This window comes from Pinus tabuliformis, chromosome J (assembly GCF_031772625.1).
Source record: "Pinus tabuliformis cultivar Carrire ecotype Pingquan chromosome J, CPIR1, whole genome shotgun sequence".
NCBI lineage: Eukaryota > Viridiplantae > Streptophyta > Pinopsida > Pinales > Pinaceae > Pinus > Pinus tabuliformis.
Window position 1 is genome coordinate 874,206,846 of NC_142295.1, and position 9,076 is coordinate 874,215,921.

Sequence of the window (9,076 nt, forward strand, 5' to 3'; positions counted from 1 at the left end):
CATAATGCCAACAATCTCCCCCTTTGGACTTGATGGCAACTTCAAGATCGACTTGATGGCAACTTCAAGATCTTCAACGTCATTCTCCCCCTTTGACATCAAGGAAAAAGGGTTATTCTCCCCCTAAGAACATGCTCCCCCTGACTATAAACCAGATCTGCAAAGAAGAACCATAATCCACCAAACACCATAAATGACCATGAAAGAGATAGAGACATATTGCAGCAATATTCAGACCAACATCCATGATATCCTTCTGTACTTCCTCCATAATGCCAACAATGCATTATATGCTCCCCCTGAACCTGTGCCATTTGATCTTTGATCAATCCACAACCCAGCACCTGTACGCATGTACCCCAGATGAGCCTTGCGTACAACCAACCATCAGAAGAGATTCAACAACAAGATGATGCATCAACAACCCCCAGCTTTTGCCTGAGGTATTCAAAGGTCTCCCTGGGCAATGGTTTGGTGAGTATATCAGCAACTTGTTCCTTAGAAGGAACATACTCCAACTTGACCTTTTGTTCAAGTACTTGTTCCCAGAGAAAATGATACTTGATCGGTATGTGCTTGGTCTTTGAATGTGTTATCACTGAAAATGCTGTTGCCAAAATTTTTTAGCCTAGCTTAAAGAGAGGGTGTTTTCGCAGTGCCTGAATTCTTTTTTAGCAGTTTCGCAGCGCTACATGTTTAGGTGTTTTCGTAGCATGCTACGAAATTGGGGATTTTTTCGAGTTTTCAGTAGAGGTTAAAATCCTAGCAGGGATGTTGATCCAAAATGGCCAATGGAAGGATTCATTGAGTTCAACCAAGTTATGTGTAAGGAATGGAAATGAGCTGCCCTTCTGTATCACTCATGTTCCAAGTTGGCGGTAATGCAACATGTCATAATATGGGTGCTTGCAAAGAGACGGTTGACAGTTGTATAAGCGAAAGTTGCGGTGGTTATGAGGTGGACATAATGCACTTTCAATAGGAACCGCAATTCCAGGTCGTTTGTCTGGCACCAACATAAGTGATAATACAAATGGCGCTGGAGGAAATAGGTTTGCCCATTTGGTTAATCTATATGCATCCACATAGTCGGTGTCTTGATGGATTGGATCCTCTTTGTGGCAGAGTCTAAAGATATTTTTGATCAGAAGGCAAGTGATAGAGATTGGATTGATGTGCAACTTCGGTGGGGAGATTATGATTCTCATGACCTTGAACGGGAGCGTATAGGAAAGGGCCTGCAACTTTATTCTTCGGAACCAACAGAACCGTATTTGTCATCTCAAAATTGTGTACAATAATAATGGGTATTTGTTACAGTCAATATGTTCAGTTGATGCAGAGTGTGATAAGGTATTGATTGTATTTCTATTCCGAACCGTGGGTATCAGAGAAAACGCAGAACTAGGTATCAGAGGTAGCCAAGAAGGTAATAGCAGTCGAGTTGGATCCTCGTATGGTGCTGGAATTGCAGCGCAGGGTACAAGGCACAAGCAGTGCCATTCGGCTGCAGGGCATTCAAGGAGATGTTCTCAAATGTGAACTGCCTTATTTCGATGTGTGTGTGTAGCAAATATTCCTTATCAGATATCTTCTCCGCCTACATTTAAATTGTTATCACACAGACCAATTTTAGAGGTGCCGTTATCATGTTCCAAAGAGAGTTTGCTATGAGACTTGTTGCAAATCCAGGAGATAATTTGTATTGTCGGCTTTCAGTAAATACTCAATTGCTAGCTCGTGTTTCACATCTCTTGAAAGTTGGCAAGAACAATTTCAGGCCTCCTCCAAAAGTTGACTCCTCGGTTGTACGTATTGAACCCTGTAATGTATCAAGTTTTGGGCAAAGAGGAGAGGAATATATTCACATACTTTCGGGTTTCTTGGAGGAATACACTGGGCTGTGCTTGTTGCATGGGTTTGCCAAATGTTTCCAAATGCCACCGTCAGTATGCTAGTTTCAAGATTCTTTTGGATATATGCACATTGGCAGTGGCCAACTCCAGTGACATTGGTGGAGACCCAGCCTGATTATTCTGATGGATCAGATAGACATCACCATATGCCAATTATCATACCAGTGTACCCCTATAGTCGCTGCAGTTACAATGTTACAAAAAGCACCCTACAAAAACTCAAGTCAGAATTTTCACGTGGCTGGGATGCAATAATGAAAATGGAGTTAAATTGGAGCACTTTGCCAAACAGTGGTGACTGGAATGTACTCTTTGAACGGTTTCCTTTCTGCTCTAGATATGATTTTTTCATTCAAATCCATGTTACAGCTTCAGATGAAGATAATTTTCAGAGTTGGAGAGGGTGGTTTGAATCACGTTTCTGTCATCTTCTCTTGAAGTTTGAAAAGCTTCCAGCATACTGTGATCCAAATCCATACCCATATTTTGACAAGAATCTAAAGGAAGCCACCAACAGGGTAGTTTTTCCATAATGACCAATAGCAACAGCTGCAACCAGTGGGTTTGTCTACGATGGCAGTATCTTTCAAATGGTGAACCGTGAAGCCTAGCAAACAGCAGCTATTCAATTTTGTGAGGATTTTAGAGGAAGACAATGTTTTTTAAATCACACAGCAGTTTCGTAGCGCGCTACGAAACTGCTGTAGGTGGTGTTTTTAACATAAACAGGCAGTTTGGTATACAAGCGGGAATTTTAAAAAGAGAGACACCTGTCCATCAATACAGCCTACAGCTCATCCAGGATGTGGCAATCCGCTCTATTTTGGTTAATGAAAGGTTAAAAGCATACTCCTTTGGATTCGAATATGTTGAGGCAAACCAAAGACCGACAATCAGGAACAGTTTCCTATATTTCAGGGTGTGGGAGAACATGTTATATTAGAGGCCAACAAGCAACTACAGACACCTCTCACAGCCAAACTTAAAGAAGCCATGTGTCAGAGGATGAACCTGTTCTCTCATTTTCCTCGCAGGAGCACCAGTTTGATTGTAATAAATGTTATTTCCAGCATGATGTAGAAGTAGAGTTTTAATTGTTTTAGGTTTCCAGCGCTGTCAATGAATAGTCAGCTGTAATTATTAGTTAGTTAAAGGTTAGTAGGTGTCATCATAGGTAGAATCGAGCTCCCCTCATGCTGGAGGAGGAAGCTCCAGGTAGTTAGAAGCATATTCCTATATATGGCTAGATCATCTATGTATTCAGGGTTGGAGATTTATGAAAAAACAGAGTTTTATCAGCTTATGTAAAAAGACTTTTTGACAGTAATATAAGGATTACTTTTTCTTCCCAAGATTCATCATGTGTTCAATGCTCAGAATATGTGTGGTTTTGTCATTATCCTTTATATATTTTACAGCTCACTAAATATGCAATCACTCTGAATTCACCTAGTGCTCAGACTTCCTGTGTATATTTATGAGTTGAGGTTCTTTTTGAGAGATGTTTTGAGTGTTAAACATTATATGCCTTGGCTTCTATGATTGAGTGGTTTATAGTTTACTGCAGAAGTATTTGACTCCATGAGCCCAATGGAAGAGATGTTATTTTGTTGTTCCAACCAGCTTGTTTTCATAAAATGTTTGAAGAGTTAGCCATCTTTTCTTGTTAATAATTCCTATCACAAATCTGTGAGAGAGCCCTCTCTGACTAAGGAGGCTAACCTTAGTCTAAAGCCTGGTCTGAAGTAGTTACATAAAATCTAACTGGTAGCAGCCATCAATACATGATTTTGTGATAACATTTTGGTGCGTCTGCCGGGAGTCTGAAGATTACTCATTCCCGAAATTATGAAGCTGAACTTCTGAAGGTAGCAGGAGCTCAGAAGGTTTTTTGAGGCTGCAAATCTACCTTGGCGACTCCATTGTTGAAGAATTCAAAATTCATACATTCATGGTGATTCCACTGGAGTTATGAAGGACTCAGAAGCTACCATTCTTAGTTCAAGGTATGCATGCATAGATTTTTCAAGAATTCATGGTTTCCCAAATCATTTTCCCAAGGATGCATATTTTCTAAGGAATGGTCCCAAATTTAATGGAGAAGATTTGAGTTTAACTCTGAAGCATATCTCAGATTTCTGTCATTTTGCTGGGCTTCTTAGAGTTAAACATGAAGATGTTTGCATTATGTTATTTTATGATTCACTTCAAGGGAAATGCAAACAATGGATTGAAAGCTTTCCTGCCAAATCCATTAAGTCATTTCAAGACCTTTGGCTCATGTTTTTGGAGGAATGGATAGATAGGTCAGAGTTGGTGACAGACTCTCCTTCAGTTGAGGGTTTCAAACAATGGAATGATGATCATATTAATGAAGAAATAGGTGAAAATTTTTCTTTGTCCTTGTCCTCGTATCTAAAGTCCTTTGACTGCAAGGCAGAGGATAAGATGAGCTTTTTGGATGAATTTGCTGCGGACATTGAGAAAGAAATTGAAGGTTTAGAAGGTCAAATTCAGGCATATAGTTTCCATAATCATGATCATTATTTTCAGAAGCTTTCTATGACAAAACACAAGGAAAGAGTGCTGGTTCCTTTCTCTTTTACGCTTGAGGAAATGCACACTGCTGTTGAAGATCAGTTTGCACAGCCAGAAGGTTACAAGAAGAATCAAGCTGTTCATGTGTTCTGGGATCCTATAGCTGATTACATGGAAGAGTTTTACTCTCCAGTGCTTCAGTTTACTTATAAAGATCAGAGACAATTTCAGTGGCAGCGGTCATCACACTGTCAGATTGGCTCTGAACTCCAATGCGGTCAAAGAAATAAAATATCAGATAAAACAGAGGATTGGCTACATTGGAAATTTCATATTGATTGAGCAGAAAGAAATTGAAATTGTTAGGGTAGGTAGGTATAGGTAAATGCAAATAAGCTCAAGGTCAACTGAGCATTTTTCATTAGAAGTAGCTTTCCTTCTCCTACAGTCATGCTTGTCAAGCAAATTTCTGTTTGTCAAATAAATTCTATAAGGCACTGGAACTGCAGGTTCTTAGTGCACCACAAGGGCACACTATCCCAAGTGGAGCCACTGTTATCACTGAAAATGCTGTTGCCAAAATTTTTTAGCCTAGCTTAAAGACAGGGTGTTTTCGCAGCGCCTGAATTCTTTTTTAGCAGTTTCGCAGCGCTACATGTTTAGGTGTTTTCGTAGCATGCTACGAAATTGGGGATTTGTTCGAGTTTTCAGTAGAGGTTAAAATCCTAGCAGGGCTGTTGATCCAAAATGGCCAATGGAAGGATTCATTGAGTTCAACCAAGTTATGTGTAAGGAATGGAAATGAGCTGCCCTTCTGTATCACTCATGTTCCAAGTTGGCGGTAATGCAACATGTCATAATATGGGTGCTTGCAAAGAGACGGTTGACAGTTGTATAAGCGAAAGTTGCGGTGGTTATGAGGTGGACATAATGCACTTTTAATAGGAACCGCAATTCCAGGTCGTTTGTCTGGCACCAACATAAGTGATAATACAAATGGCGCTGGAGGAAATAGGTTTGCCCATTTGGTTAATCTATATGCATCCACATAGTCGGTGTCTTGATGGATTGGATCCTCTTTGTGGCAGAGTCTAAAGATATTTTTGATCAGAAGGCAAGTGATAGAGATTGGATTGATGTGCAACTTCGGTGGGGAGATTATGATTCTCATGACCTTGAACGGGAGCGTATAGGAAAGGGCCTGCAACTTTATTCTTCGGAACCAACAGAACCGTATTTGTCATCTCAAAATTGTGTACAATAATAATGGGTATTTGTTACAGTCAATATGTTCAGTTGATGCAGAGTGTGATAAGGTATTGATTGTATTTCTATTCCGAACCGTGGGTATCAGAGAAAACGCAGAACTAGGTATCAGAGGTAGCCAAGAAGGTAATAGCAGTCGAGTTGGATCCTCGTATGGTGCTGGAATTGCAGCGCAGGGTACAAGGCACAAGCAGTGCCATTCGGCTGCAGGTCATTCAAGGAGATGTTCTCAAATGTGAACTGCCTTATTTCGATGTGTGTGTGTAGCAAATATTCCTTATCAGATATCTTCTCCGCTTACATTTAAATTGTTATCACACAGACCAATTTTAGATGTGCCGTTATCATGTTCCAAAGAGAGTTTGCTATGAGACTTGTTGCAAATCCAGGAGATAATTTGTATTGCCGGCTTTGAGTGAATACTCAATTGCTAGCTCGTGTTTCACATCTCTTGAAAGTTGGCAAGAACAATTTCAGGCCTCCTCCAAAAGTTGACTCCTCGGTTGTACGTATTGAACCCTGTAATCCTCTTCCTCCAATTAGTTTCAAGGAATGGGATGGCATGGTTCGCCTCTGTTTTAATTGTAAAAATAAGACTTTAGGGGCGATCTTTAGGCAAAAGGCTATCTTATCACTACTGAAAAAGAACTTCAAGACATTTCAAGCATTGCAAGAAGCATGTCAGAAGACAAATGAGTCTGAGAACAATTCCAGAAGATATGGATATTCTCGATGAAAAATTGCTTGAGAATATTGATGATACAACTGTCAAAGGTTTGAATGGATACAGAGTTACCGCACGGATCCTTCAGCTAGTACCCAAGATTGAGAACTTCCGTTCCACCCTGAGATGTATCAAGTTTTGGGCAAAGAGGAGAGGAATATATTCACATACTTTCGGGTTTCTTGGAGGAATACACTGGGCTGTGCTTGTTGCACGGGTTTGCCAAATGTTTCCAAATGCCACCGTCAGTATGCTGGTTTCAAGATTCTTTTGGATATATGCACATTGGCAGTGGCCAACTCCAGTGACATTGGTGGAGACCCAGCCTGATTATTCTGATGGATCAGATAGACATCACCATATGCCAATTATCATACCAGTGTACCCCTATAGTCGCTGCAGTTACAATGTTACAAAAAGCACCCTACAAAAACTCAAGTCAGAATTTTCACGTGGCTGGGATGCAATAATGAAAATGGAGTTAAATTGGAGCACTTTGCCAAACAGTGGTGACTGGAATGTACTCTTTGAACGGTTTCCTTTCTGCTCTAGTTATGATTTTTTCATTCAAATCCATGTTACAGCTTCAGATGAAGATGATTTTCAGAGTTGGAGAGGGTGGTTTGAATCACGTTTCTGTCATCTTCTCTTGAAGTTTGAAAAGCTTCCAGCATACTGTGATCCAAATCCATACCCATATTTTGACAAGAATCTAAAGGAAGCCACCAACAGGGTAGTTTTTCCATAATGACCAATAGCAACATCTGCAACCAGTGGGTTTGTCTACGATGGCAGTATCTTTCAAATGGTGAACCGTGAAGCCTAGCAAACAGCAGCTATTCAATTTTGTGAGGATTTTAGAGGAAGACAGTGTTTTTTAAATCACACAGCAGTTTCATAGCGCGCTACGAAACTGCTGTAGGTGGTGTTTTTAACATAAACAGGCAGTTTGGTATACAAGCGGGAATTTTAAAAAGAGAGACACCTGTCCATCAATACATCCTACAACTCATCCAGGATGTGGCAATCCGCTCTATTTTGGTTAATGAAAGGTTAAAAGCATACTCCTTTGGATTCGAATATGTTGAGGCAAACCAAAGACCGACAATCAGGAACAGTTTCCTATATTTCAGGGTGTGGGAGAACATGTTATATTAGAGGCCAACAAGCAACTACAGACACCTGTCACAGCCAAACTTAAAGAAGCCATGTGTCAGAGGATGAACCTGTTCTCTCATTTTCCTCGCAGGAGCACCAGTTTGATTGTAATAAATGCTATTTCCAGCATGATGTAGAAGTAGAGTTTTAATTGTTTTAGGATTCCAGCGCTGTCAATGAATAGTCAGCTGTAATTATTAGTTAGTTAAAGGTTAGTAGGTGTCATCATAGGTAGAATCGAGCTCCCCTCATGCTGGAGGAGGAAGCTCCAGGTAGTTAGAAGCATATTCCTATATATGGCTAGATCATCTATGTATTCAGGGTTGGAGATTTATGAAAAAACAGAGTTTTATCAGCTTATGTAAAAAGACTTTTTGACAGTAATATAAGGATTACTTTTTCTTCCCAAGATTCATCATGTGTTCAATGCTCAAAATATGTGTGGTTTTGTCATTATCCTTTATATATTTTACAGCTCACTAAATATGCAATCACTCTGAATTCACCTAGTGCTCAGACTTCCTGTGTATATTTATGAGTTGAGGTTCTTTTTGAGAGATGTTTTGAGTGTTAAACATTATATGCCTTGGCTTCTATGATTGAGTGGTTTATAGTTTACTGCAGAAGTATTTGACTCCATGAGCCCAATGGAAGAGATGTTAATTTGTTGTTCCAACCAGCTTGTTTTCATAAAATGTTTGAAGAGTTAGCCATCTTTTCTTGTTAATAATTCCTATCACAAATCTGTGAGAGAGCCCTCTCTGACTAAGGAGGCTAACGTTAGTCTAAAGCCTGGTCTGAAGTAGTTACATAAAATCTAACTGGTAGCAGCCATCAGTACATGATTTTGTGATAACAGAATGCATGACTGGGTTCTTTGAAATGCTGATTGCACTTGTATTATCACATAAGATGGAGATGGGTGGTATACAAGTGATTTGAAAATCCTGCAAGGTCTGCATCATCCAAAGGAGTTGAGTGCAGCAAGATGCAGCAGCAACATATTCCGCTTCAGCTGTAGACAAGGCAATCGAAATTTATTTCTTGCTGAACCAAGATACTAATCTGGAACCCATAAAGAATGCACCACCACTTGTGCTCTTCCTGTCATCCATGCTTCCGGCCCACTCTGCATCTGTATAAGCATGAAATGTGAGATCTGTATCTCTAGGATACCATAAGCCATAGTTTTGAGTTCCTTGAAGATATTTTAAGATTCTCTTTACTGCCTGAAGATGAGTTTCCTTTGGATTTTCCTGAAATCTTCCAACTATTCCTACTGCATGCATTATGTCTGGTCGGGTACCTGTCAAATAAAGTAGACTTCCAATCATAGATCTGTAGGTTGGTTGATGCACTACTGCTGATTCATCATTTGCACTGAGGCTACATCCTGTGACCATGGGTGTACATACTGGTTTTGCATCTTCCATGCCATATTTCTTCAAAATCTGCTTGAGATACTTGGTTTGAG

General features: G+C 40.0%; 1 pseudogene; it reads left to right on the forward strand.

Annotated features, from left to right (window-relative positions):
• Positions 1 to 5,517: 5,517 nt before the first annotated feature.
• LOC149229466 (ribosomal RNA small subunit methyltransferase pseudogene) lies at positions 5,518 to 6,456 on the forward strand (annotated as a pseudogene).
• Positions 6,457 to 9,076: the final 2,620 nt, after the last annotated feature.